The sequence below is a fragment of the Chrysoperla carnea genome, chromosome 5, assembly GCF_905475395.1.
Source record: "Chrysoperla carnea chromosome 5, inChrCarn1.1, whole genome shotgun sequence".
NCBI classification, from domain to species: Eukaryota; Metazoa; Arthropoda; class Insecta; order Neuroptera; family Chrysopidae; genus Chrysoperla; species Chrysoperla carnea.
The window spans coordinates 4,630,911-4,644,814 of record NC_058341.1 but is presented as its reverse complement, the minus strand read 5'-3'; the positions used below and the strand labels follow the sequence as shown (position 1 = coordinate 4,644,814).

The following is a 13,904-nucleotide window of genomic DNA, read 5'->3' as shown; positions in this document are numbered from 1 at the left end:
TCCATTAAATTTTCTTAAAGCATTTTCCAAACTGAGACGTTTTGGGAGACCATCGTCAATTTTTAGTTTTTTCGGTTACGGAATCCTAAATTCGCACTTGAAACATAAGTAAGAACACTCTCCATTAAATTATCTTTCAAACACTACTATGCCACAGACAGACAGGCAGACATAGCGGTCAAATTTTCATTTGCCATAAAGTTATCAATTTTAATCAAAAAAAATAAAATGGTTAGAAATAAATTATTAAATTAAATATTATAATTCATGAATCGTTATTTTTATTTAAAAATGTATTCTCTAAAACACTAGACGAGTCTTATGGTACACCTTATATAGGCAGACAAATACAAACTTATTTCAATTGTTGAAAAATTTACTTATTTTATTATTAAAAATCTTTTAAAAATTAAATCTATATAAATAAATAATTCGAAAGCTATCGAATTTTATTTTAAATTAAATTAAGCTCGCTTTAAGTTTCCAAATAAGATTCGAGTTATTTTAAAATAAAATATAAAAAAAAATTAAAAAAATATTTTTATAAAAAAATTAAATAAATAAAACTTACCTTTGCAAAATACAAAACAAATAACCGAACAAAATGTCAAAAAAAAATTAAATTCAATCGAATCGGAATAAATTACGATTTTGTGCACACGTGTTCCGTTTTTGTATAACCAAAAAGTGACCACAACAAAGTTGCTGAGCGCGCGAGAGTTCTAAGCGTTCAACCGTTAAATGACAACAATTACAATGTTTATTTAATACAACAAACAGATTGAAACAAGTGGTCTTAAGAGAGCACAGAGCGAGCGATCTCCACCGGATCCGTCGGTAATTTTGTTGTCGCGCAGTTCGTATAGCTTACGATTGCGTCGCCGTCGTTTTTCAAAAAACGACATTATTCGTATATATTTAAACACAATGGTAATATGTTCACATGAAGAATAACCACGGACGACTGATACTTGTTGCATTAAAGTTACCACCAAACTTATAAGCTATACTTAGCTTATTATATTTGTATATAGCTTAGGTATTATGATTGTTGCGCGATGCCGTGTCGCGGCCGTTCTTAACCAATTTGATTTTTTTTTTTTAACTATCTATGTAGGTATAATAATATACTTACCATTTCTTTCTAATTCATAGTAATATATACTTTTATCTTTTTTTATTATATATATTTATGATTATCTCTATATATTATAAATGCAAAAGTAAGCATGTTTGTTTGTTTGTTTGTTACGCTTTTAAACTAAAACTAGCGAATGGCTATTAATGAAACTGTACAGAAATATAGCTCATACTTCAGAATAACACATGAGATATAATTTATAAAAATAAATTAATAAAAAAAAAACTTAAAAATTAATTTAATTTGACATTACCATAAATAACAGATTTCTGTAAAAATAGTCAATATGAAATATTTCACGGCCATCTTTTCTGATATACTCAATGAATAATTACGACTGTTATAAAAACCATACATATATTTTACAGGTGTAAAACAATCCTTACCATTATTTCGAGTGTTATAGAAAGGGGATAAGCGAGAGCAATCTTTATCAATCTTTACTTTTAAACCCAGCGAAGTGGGTGGGTATCACTCTAGTTTGTATATATTGAGTAGTTAGTTTTTTTTAAGTATAAAATCTAAATCAACCCACATTTGTTAAATAAAAAAATTTTTTTTTTTTTATTAATAATTTATTTATTTTTTATTTATAGTTAGCAATGTGACAAAATGTTCCTCTTAAATATAATTTCATTTTATGTTATATTCTAGTAAAATTACCCGAGAAAAATAAAAAAAATCTATTTTCCGAAAAAAATGCTTTAATAGTGACCCATTTTTGAATGCAAAGGCAAACTTCAAAACCCAACCAACTTCTCCATAGTCGATAAACTCAAAGCAGCCAACTCGTAATTACAACAATACTTTGGGGTCTATATTTTCCGTTATTGTATGCATAAAGTTATTATTTTTCTCTGGTAAATCAAACGGACCAATCCATTACTCGAAAAAATTGGATAGGAATATCAGGCACTCATATCAATTTCCCACTCCGATAATTCTCAGTCGCGATTACTTCGAAAAATACTGATTTACTGATTAGTTTTCTGTAAATGAATTTTTCTAATATTTTCAATAATTTTATCTATTTATTTAACGAAAAATTTAATAATATTAAATTTCATGATAATCGAATATTTACAAATATTATTTTTAAATATTTAAAATTTTTTAAAAATTAAAACTGATATCACTTAGTTAAATCATTTTCAATTCACGTTAAAAATATTTTCTTGATTAATAAAAATTAAAGTATTGATTTTTTTGTTCAAAAATTTTTAGCACCTATTTCATAGCTCGTGTGTTTTCTTAGGGTTTTTAAACTGTAATTTAAAAAAAAAATACAATGTGAGATCGATCGTTGACCAAGTCGATATCAAAATAATTAAAATTTATTTTATAAAATAAATATAAAAAAATATATATATATTATTTTTAACGATCATTGTCGATCGATTAAGATTGTTTGAAGTCGATACTCGATATATATTGGTATAGTATTATCAAGTCTAGAGCCAAACTTTGAATTTGAAGCTATTATTTCAGAATGGTTTCGAGACATTTTGATGCCTAACAACTTTTTAAAATACTAAGTTTTAAGAATCGTAAACTTCTCTTTCATAGGAACCTGCAACATTTTTAATTTCGTGGCAAGCTTACAATACAATATATTTCGAGTATCGCGGTATTTATTTCAAAAACTATGTCTCAACTCGAAGTCAACAAAAATTCATCCTTTTCTAAATCGTTATATCATTATGTTTCGAAGTTAACGTGAATGAGAATTATTGCAGTAAACTATAAACCTTCTTTGAAGAGTTTCAATGGGCATATTAACTAAATTTTTTTTATCACTTCAGTTGAAAAACTTCTACTGCATGGTCAGAAAAGTGGAGTTGGTCTTTGAAAATTTTTAGAAGTACGCAATTTTAACTTCACTTTCGAATTTTGTAATGATATCAATTCTAATTTTACATTTTTATGCGTAATATGGCAAATTCGACATCCCTACCGTATTCTGACTGGTCTATTATGATAAATTTTTCTAAAAAGTTGTTACCAATTTGGACAATTGTCTCTCGAATTTCCAAGGCGTTCTAACTGGAAAATTACTGTCAAATTCTACGACTGCCTCTTGTCCTATTATATTATAGGTATTTTATAATTTTTACACAAAGAGTTAGTAACATTAACTTGTGCAAATGCACTTTATAGAAAATTATAACTAAAATACATGTTTTGAAATTATAAACAACTTGTTTTTAAAACTATACAAAGCATAAAAAAAAATAAGTCGCACAATTACACGTTCGATAAGTTTTATTTAGTAGTTATCTAGAAAGAAAGAAAAAAAAAAACTTGCAATAGTTATCTCAAACCTTATTTTTAATAGGCGTCCATTTGTCTGCAATAATCATGATTTTATAATTTTTCATAATTCGTATAACGACTTTAGATATGAGATCACAAGAAAGTATTTGAAGTTTAAAATTTTTCGAAATCCTTTCTGTATAAAGCTCTTTATGAAACTTTAAGGTTTGAATGCTTTTTTTTAATGAAACTTTTCCTGACAATTTATATATTATTAAAAATATTATAATCCATAAAATTTCGAGCCTCTTGTGTTTTTGAGCTAAGATACAGTGGCACCTCGATAACTCGAACGTCAAGCCAAGTGCAAAAATTAGTTTTCGGCTTAACAAATAGTTCGAGAAACAAAGGATTTAATTGGTAAAATTTCGACTTTTCGAAAGGCGCGATTTTCAAGTGATCTCGAAAGGAAATAACATTTTGGTCCAGTCACAATGTCTAAATAATTCAAGACACCGCTTATTTAGAGGTTTAGAGGGATGTAATGGCTTTTTTTTCCCCACTTATTGAGGATCTCGACTTTACGAGGATCGAGTTATCGATGTTTCACTTATTATGTTAACTGTACCTTATTATTTAAAGGTTTAAACCTCGGTTAAATATTAGGCTGTAGAGCATTCTATCATTATATTGCCGCGAATATTAACGGGAATTGCGGGATAAATTAAATTTCGAATAGTTTTTGACCTTAATCGCCAGAAATTGGGATTAGAACTAGAGAAACTCGTAGCACTTCTGTAATTTTAGAAGACCTTTCAAGGTTTCAGAGTATTTTTCAAGGCCTGTACGTAAAATTTAAAAAAAACTATCAAATATTACTTTCAAAAAACCTACAAATAGTCTGGTCGTGAATATTGTAATTGCAAAATTCTAGATTAAGAAGAAACCTTGGCAGAGAGTCGATTAGAATGAAAAATAAGCAATTAATCTTAACTTCGCTTTGAAAATTGTCGAAAATGACTCTTCAAAGTTACTGCAAACATAATTTCTCTGACATCAGAAGGTAACATTACCGCAGAGTATCATGAGAAGCTTAAAAATGTCAGCGAAATTCGAGATTCTGACAATATCAGAGAAAAAACAGGATCAATCTACGAGATTAAACTCTCATTTGCCGAAAAGTCCGGGAATTTCATGAGACCGAAAACTTAGGAGGGTATAGCCGAAAGCCTGTGGGACTTAAAATCGATACCTTACTAATTATTAGGAAAGAATGTTTGGTAGCAAATAATCGATAAAAATAATCACACAGAAACAATACAAGGAATATTTGTAATATTCATTTTACATCGAACGATGAAAATAATAAAAAAAAAGAAAAACGCAACATATTATTAAATCGACAGAAGAAATGACGAATAGTTTTGTGTGTGATCAGAGAACAGAAGCAGCCACATATAATCACATACACAAAATAAGACGAGGAGAAGCAAGAACTTGTCGAACCAGAAACCAGCTTCGTTACAATACACAAACAAACACAAAAGAGACCAATGTCCCACCGATCACCGATCATCGAAACCAACAACGTCTATCCATCCATCGTATACGCGATTACACATACGTATCGATCGACGATCGACCGATCGAATCGAGTAAGTTTTACTCGCGATAGTAAAACATAGTAAATACTCTCTTTAGTTGTTTTTATTTAATTTTTTTTTCTTGTTGGTTTGTAAATACAGTTTTTTTTTTGTACCTAGTGTTGCTATAGACATTGCGACGACAGAAAACTTTTCATGCGTTGACCAAATACGGATGTACTTGATTCGTATTTCCTAATATGGGATTGTTTCTGTTCTGTTGTGGCTAACATCTTATACACATAGTGTGTGCGCGCAGCTATATTATGTTTGTTTGTTTGTTTGTTAAGCTTAGGGTACTTAACTTACCTCTTACTTAAGTCTTGTTTTGTTTATTTGTGTGTGCGCTGCGCTGTATCTACGTATGTACACTATAAGACGAATCTTAAATCACATTGCACATAATATAACTATTTACTCTTTTTTTTTAACTGCAAAACGAGCACAAACTTTTTATATGCAATTGTGTTTTATTATATCACAAAAATATATTATTATTGAATACAGAGGATTGTGGAAAATATGAGGGTAGTTTTTAAAAGCAATCGATCTGAAAACAGAAATCCACCCGCTTCACTGAGTTACTTCTTTTTTAAATGCATACCACTAAAAAATGAAAATTTTCACCCCATATTTTATCTCCTTTGAAGAATGAATTTTTCGAAAATAGTCATACAGTAAACTTGTTTTAAACCATGAGGTCATAAATATCATTTTTTTACATTTTTTCTTTCCAAATTGATCAATTTTTAATCTTCATTTGAACCCCTTACTGGATTAATTTCCAAAAATTCCTTCTTAATGCACACTTATGTCATTCAAGAAACTTTTGTGCAAACTTTCATCGCTCTAGACCCAGCGGTTTTCTGCTTTTATATGATTATATAAAAAGATTGAGAATTGTTATAGAAATTAAAGAAAATCTAAGATAAATCAATGAAATCTGATCAAAAAATCTTGGAATAGCTTTAATAAAAACAATTTTTATGTATTCTGGAGGTTTTTTTTGGAAAAATTTTGATTGCTTTTTATTACTTACCTTAGGAAATCATTTTTATCAAAAATCACAATCTTACTTACTTCTCAATATTCTCGATTTTACGGATATTTGAGAGATTTTAAGGATTTTATCAGTACCAAATTTCTCAAATCACAGTTTTTTTGAAAATATAAGGTAAAGGTGACTAAAAAAACACAAAAATTTCATTTGACGAATATCTCTTGATATCGCCGAAAATTTTATTAAAATGAAATATTTCATATATATTTTCGACCAGTATCATAGAAACACTTTATCAATCATTAAATGGGTCTGACTTTTAATTTTTTGAGCCGAATTTTCCCTATAGATCAAGATAGGTCAAATTCCGATCAAATTCTTTGTACTTTTTCGATGGTAATATTATTATTTTTTTTAACTAATCATTAAATGTCGATAATCGATGAAAATTCGATTGCCAAGGTACTGTTGTTTTAAATAATTTTCCCATTTTTCGCCTCTCTAATCTATAATTCTTCCATCTTCATGATCTAACGAATTCTCGTTACATCAAACCCCATTTTCCACCCCATAATCTTTTGGATAATAAGTAACAATTAGTATGAAAAACATAATATACTTTTTCCATCTTCATGATTAAATGAACTGTCGTTACATCAAACTACTATAGCCGATATATCGATGATACTAAACAGAATTATTTATTTATTTAATAATAAATAAAATATGCAATTTTCAATCGTCCAACGGCCTCTGTGAACACTGTACAGAATAAATAAGAATAATAGTTAATCGAAACGCGATCCAACAACGCACGTCCGAACTCCAAAAAATTGTTATAAACTATTTCAATTAGTATGTATCGATCGTGATTGCAAAACAGATATATTATTATATTATTTGCTCTTTATTTTATTAATTCAATTCGAAGCAAGTTTTTGATATAATTTTTGGAATGTTACCTAAGACTATATATGATGCGATAAATTCACTTGCCAGAGAGAGGTATCTGGCTCGCGGTTTTTATTTGTTTTTTTGGGAACTTGATGAAAGCACGCTATTATTTTAATCATGAAATTCGAAATATAAAACTTTATGACATAAAACATTTTTTTAATTGAATGTAAAATGTAAAATTTTAATTAAAGAAACACAATTCAAGCGTTTTTAACTATTCGTTGTGTGCGTAGTCATGGTAGGGACAATAAAATCGATGCCAGAATTAAAATTATTGAAAAACACTAATTAATTAAAGTTAATGCATTAAAAATTGTGAAAATAAGAAATCAAATTGCACAAATATTATTTTTGAAATGTAAATTATCACAATTATTTATTTAAATTTGTGAGACAATAATATCAAATTTTCAATGTAAGTCATAAATGCAATCCATACAATTATATATGCATCCATACAATTCTATAATTAAAGTAGTGTATTGTTACCATAGAAACGCCTCCAATAAAACTCACGCACGGTGCGAATATTGTGAACAAAATATCTTGAAAATGTACGGTTTTTTTGAAAGTAGACAGCTGGGTATAATATATCCATAGATAATAAGTATTTTTTATTTATGATAATCAGTTGTCTATGACTATATCTGTCAAACTTATTTGTGTTATTTCGTATAATGATACCCATATTACGTCATCAAATTTGATGCCCGCGTTTTTGATACTTTAAAATTTAATTGAAGTTTTTGGCAAGAAAGCGTGTGTATTTTTCCGAAATAAATTTTTAGTCACTTTTTATTTGCAAAATCAACATTTTGAAGTATACTTTTCCAAAAATTTCCAAAGAGTTATTGGTCTGACTCCTAAAAACCATATCCGCAACGATTGGTTTGTTTTTGTGATTGTAATAAATGTATGACATTATAATTTTTGATGAGTATGATTGAATTTTTATGAGTTTTTGAGATGACCATGTTTTAAGCTTTGTATGTTTTGTTTTTTTTTTTGCTATGGAATGAGAAATCTTTCACACGATTATTTATGCGATATTTTTTTGTATGTATTTTTGGTTTGAGAATATTTGGATTTTAATTGCAATACTGTTATTATGATTTTTTTTCTTGTTAACTTGAAGTTCCTGATTGTTAATTTTGTGTTACTACCGTTTTTAACGAGATTTTATCGTAATGGGAAAAAATTTTTGTTGATTTATTGGGTCAGTTTTTTTTTCTGTAAAAAATATTGTTTATACTCAGTTTTAAGAAATTATTTAGAAAACGAAATTCTAATGAGTGTATTTACAAAAATTTTAATCCGGGTACCATGTTTCATTTATGGGAGTATAAACGTGAGAAATGCCAATTTTGTTGGTTACCAGACAAATTGTCGTATATACTGGCTAAATCGTTCCTCTTTTTGGAGTCGATTAATAACTGTTTTTTTATTTGTTTATTTTTTATCTAATATAATCATAATTTTTACCGATTATTGAAAATATTTCGTGGTTTTTTGGAGCATTCCATTAAAAAATTTTGTATTATTTAAACATTTTTTGAAAACTTTTGAATTAAGGATGTATGAGCATGATAATAATGTTTGATTTAAAGGTTCAAAATTTTGTATGGGTAGATTTTTACTCAAAGAATATGGGGTTAAAATTTCAGCTTAGGTATCCATACAAATTTTTAAGAAAAAAATCAGTGAAAATCGATGTCAAATACATTGGAAAAGTCAAATTTTATTCTTACTTTTCGTCTTTTCGAAAATCGTTACCTTTCGAAGGAAATACGACTTTAAAATACGTCATTCGAAAGAAAACAAACTTAAAATTTTTTTAACAAAACTTATCAAGGCAATGTTAAGTTTTGACAATAAAGTTCATTCGCCTGTGTTTATAACTTTTAAGTCCAGGTAAATTTTTTTAATCAAATGACCTCGAAACTAGAATTTTAGGTCAAAGTTATAGACACAGAGGAGTTAGTCTTTCGGAGTCTTTTTTTTTTCCAAAAATTAACTTGTATTTCAATAATCAACACTTAAAATACGAAATTATTTTTCACATTTGGCATTTTGACGCTCTTGTAACTCAAGACCTCGACCTTGCACTCCAATTGCTCCACCCTTGGTCCGGCGCTGCTAACCTTTATGACCTAAATTGCCTATTAAATCATTCTGGACCCTAAATTGATTATTACTGACTTACTTAGGACCTACTAGATCCAATATGATGACAAAATTTTTGTTAAAGTTATTTTTTGATTGGATTTTGATAATATATAAAAATGGTCCACTCTGTATTCGTTGTGTGCGTAGTCATGGTAGGGACAATAAAATCGATGCCAGCGCTTCCAGTGAAAAATTTTGGCGTTAAAGGGGGCTGTTATGACTAATTTGCAATTCTTTACATGTTTACATCTTATAGAAAATGTCAAATTAAAATTATTGAAAAACACGAATTAATTAAACTTAATGCATTAAAAATTATAAAAATAAGAAATCAAATTGCACAAATATTATTTTTCAAATGTAAATTATCATAATTATTTATTTAAATTTGTGAGTCAATAATATTAAATTTTCAATGTACGTCATAAATACAATCCATACAATTATATATGCATCCATACAATTCTATAATTAAAGTAGTGTATCGTTACCATGGAAACGAAACTCACGCACGGAGCGAATATGGAATTCTACAAAAAAATATATTCTAACTTAATGGATTCAAACTATTTGAAATAAATTATATAACTAACAAGATGCATAAAATATTATTATAATATCCATTTTATTGTGTGTACCTACACATCAAATTCATTGCCTCTTGTCTTCTCTCTTTCGTACGCTCCCCCCCCCCCCTTGCTTCCACTTTGTTACATGTATTATTAAATGATTACATTTTTTTTTTAAATAAATGTACATATTATTATTATTATTATTGTTAGGATTGTTGTAAATATTAAAATCTGATGTCGTCCCCACATTGGAGAGCAACGATGAACAACGAACAACGATATCTTAAAGGTATAAAACGAACACTAGTAGCCCTTTTATTACAAACATTGGTAACGACATTTCATGTATTTTGTATTACATAGGTATATAGCATTCGTTGTATGTTTTATTTATTACATATTATATTTTACAAAAATACTATTTTACTACTCACTATAGCACGTGTATTAAGTCATGCTGAGATTTTTGAAAAAAAAAAAGAAGAAGCCTATTTTAAATTTTTATTTAATTTTATTTTTACTTTATGATGGACGTTTTGTGAAGGGTTAATTACAATTTCACTTTTTTGTGAGAGTTTTTGGTGGAAGCGCAGAGAAGAGTATTGACGATGCGATGATATGAATATTACCAAGTCTTCCACCAAAAATCTGTAAATATATTAAAATTTATTAAGGATGTATGATCGTCTATGATCCCAGTTATTTATGTAAAGAAATAAAAAAAAACATTCGTAACGCAGGAGCTGCGTTAGCTATGCGTTAGCTAAGCGAATTCCCTCAGAGATTGAATAAATAATACATTTTTCTTAAAATGGAATACTGCATTTTTAATTTTTCAAGAATTTTTATGTCGAAAACTAAGCGTTTTGGAAAAAAATCGTCCTGTATCTGAAAAAATACAAAAATATTTATAATTTTCGCATCCCCCCACTCCTTGTTAATCGGTCGATTTATCGCATTAACGAACTTCACCTTTCATATAGCAAACCCCCAAATTTTAATCAAATCGGTCTTATATTATGACCACTAGAGAGTTTAGAGACACATACATATTTATAAATTTTAATTATGTTTATTTTTGACATTTATTAGGTAGAATTTGATGAACATTTGAAGAAATTTTCCATCAAAATTCCATCATCAGTACAATAGCAATAGCTCCATTTCCTTCGTCAATTCGCTGAAAGTGAATTATGTTATAACTTGATGATATAAGACGAAAAGTTATTTTCGATATTTGCCGTAATTTTCAAAATATTGAAAATTGTAAATTTTCTTTAATTATACAGCTTTTGATATTTCGAAAATCAAGTAAGATATCGAAAAAAATTTATTCTTATTTTTCGCCTACATGAAGTTATAGTAAAATTCATAATCAAAATTGAGAATAAGATAAAAATAATTTCATCCCTAAATCTAGCCTACTCGTACACATCCCTTATATGGATGGAGAAACTTGGTTTTATTTCTTACTTTCTATTAAAAAGTTTTTGATAATTTTCATTCGTTCCAAATGAAAATTATCTAAAACTTTCAAAATGTATCTTTTTTTTGAGATTTCCCCATAACAGCGTATTTGGTATCGATTTTCAATGTTTTTTTTCTTAAAATTTTGCATGCATATCTAAGCTGAAATTCTCACCGCATTTTTTGAGTAAAAGTCTACCTACAAAAAAAATGTTGAGCCTTTAATTCAAACATTGTTATCAGGCTTAATCATGTTTATCTGCTTCATAAAAACTTGTTGTGCATTAATATGCTACGTCAGTATCTAAATATTTAATTACATTTTCTAGTTTAATATCGTCTTTTTTTTTCTAAATTTTTATAATTTTTTCATTTCTTTTCATATAAAATAGATAATAAATATAATTATTATCAAATAAATATTAAAATTAAAAAATTATATTATATTATTATTTTATTTATTAGACAATTATTATTTACTATTGTTTATATAAAAATATTTATTTTATTTTATTTATAATTTATTTTTTTTTAAATCTTCATTTGTAGAAATTCCATTTTATAATATAATGTATATTATATATGAATTTTTTTTTACTTGTCTCTTGAAAAACTGCGGCCATAGTGAAACACATTTATGCGTACAATAAATAACTTCAGCGTATTTTTAAAGTAGCTCATAGACATTCAATATTTTTGTCGCTATCGTTTCGTTTACCACTGACATATTCCAAGTGGACAGACACAAGCCTGGGATCATTAGAAATCTAAAAAGTATAAAACAAATCGTGTAAACTATCGATAAAATAAATTTTATTGGATTTAAATGGTTTCGGATAAAGATTTTTATTATCGAAATCACAAACAAACTAGTAAGGTTAGGTTATATTGGCTGTCCACGAAGGACACACTTAGACTATAGAGCCCATTGTAATACCATATTTGTGTTTTACCACCTTTCCGCTGATAATTTCATTTATCAGCTCCTCATTTTCAGAGGCTAAGTGTACCTCCTTCATGCATATACCATGCACTACACCAGCCCATCACAACTATTAATTAAATTAATTTTGTTGCGACGGTGGGAATCGAACCCGCTACCCTAAACATACCAACTGAGCTAATAGGGCGACACCTTTTGTGATTTTTTCCGATTTCACTGTTTATTTTTTTTAAATTTTGTTAATACTATTCCACTTTAGAAACGTTTCTACAAAATTTAATGTTTCTAAACCTAGTCGTTTCAGCTGTGCGTTGATTGATCAGTCAGTCAGCCAGCTAGTCAGTTTCTTCTTTTATATACATAGATTCAGACGATAGAAGCTAATGAGTAAAATCAATAGTTATCTTCAATTGCTCGATACTTATTTTTAGAACGTCTATAAACCCCTTTAAATCATTTTTTGTGTGCTTACTCAGAGTATAGTAGTAACAATTTGAATTCAATTGTATATATACTATACACACAGATATTATAATAAAGTTTCATTTGTGTGTTTTGTTGGAACATTTTAAAATGTCATTTGTATTGCTTGCCCCATGTCTTCCAACAATGTGTCCACCACCAGAGAGAGAGAGTCCAGTCCAGTCCACAGTAAACAAACTAAAAGTCTATCTGACTGAATGTTAGTTGTTGTAAGCACACAGTTTTTTAACGACAATTGTTGTTAACCTTACATACAAACACAATGCGCTTAAATAAATTAAAGTTTTGTTTTTTTGTTATTATTATTCTTAGGTACTATTAATTATTTAAAAAGTCTACGGAACAATAGATTTAATGCAAATAAATTTTATTTATAACTAATTAAAGTCATATGGAATAACTTGAGTGAGTTTGTACTGTTTTTTGTTGTGCGCGCTACGTTTTGTACGTTATTTTGCGCTTATTTACTACAATTATTGCAGAATAAGATGGGAACTTCTTTTTTTTTTCGTTTAAATATTACTTATGAGTAAAATTTAACAACTGCAGTATTAGTAGCTTTAAGGATGTATGAGCATGGTAGTGGGGGCACAAATTTAAAAATAGATATTTTCAATTTTGATGATAAATTTATATTATTACTTGACGATATAAGACGAAAAGTAAGGATAAAATTTTTCGATATCTGGCTTAATTTTCCAAATATCGAAAATTGAAAATTTTGTTTAATTATTTAGCTTTCGATATTTCGAAAACCAAGACACATATCGAAAAATTTTATTCTTATTTTTCGTCTACATTCATGAAGTTATAACAAAATTCATCATCAAAGTTGAAAATAAGATAAAAATAATTTCAACCCTTAATCTACCCTGCTCTTACATCCTTTATATGGACGGTGACACTTAGTTTTTTTCTTTTTTCATTGCTAATATGTTTACTTTCTATTAAAAAGTTTTTTTTAAATTTGTTTTCATTCATTCCAAATGAAAATTATCAAAAACTTCCAAAATATGTCGTTTTTTGAAATTCCTCCATAAGAGCCAATGTATTTTATATCGATTTTTAATGACTTTTTTCTTAAAAATTTGCACGGTTACCAAACATTGTTGTCATGCTCATACATCCTTAAGGACGTTCCCAAAAAATCACGTTTTCCTAAGATCATCCTTAAATTGTGTACATGCATTTTCATTAATGTTGTCTTTTACAAGCAGACAAATTTTTTAATAGCTGTTAAAGTTTCAAGTTTAATGGTGATTTGAATTCACCAAATTTG

At 27.9% G+C, this 13,904-nt stretch overlaps 1 protein-coding gene and 1 long non-coding RNA gene across 2 annotated transcripts in view; one reads left to right on the top strand and one right to left on the bottom strand.

Moving 5' to 3' along the window:
• LOC123301646 overlaps window positions 1-999 on the bottom strand; it is a 44,573-nt gene extending 43,574 nt beyond the window's left edge. Inside the window, exon 1 of the long non-coding RNA XR_006535441.1 lies at window positions 572-999. This is a non-coding gene — a long non-coding RNA (uncharacterized LOC123301646). The remainder of the gene's footprint in view (window positions 1-571) is intronic.
• LOC123301584 (serum response factor homolog) overlaps window positions 1-13,904 on the top strand; it is an 87,065-nt gene that overhangs the window by 65,780 nt on the left and 7,381 nt on the right. The window lies entirely within an intron of this gene.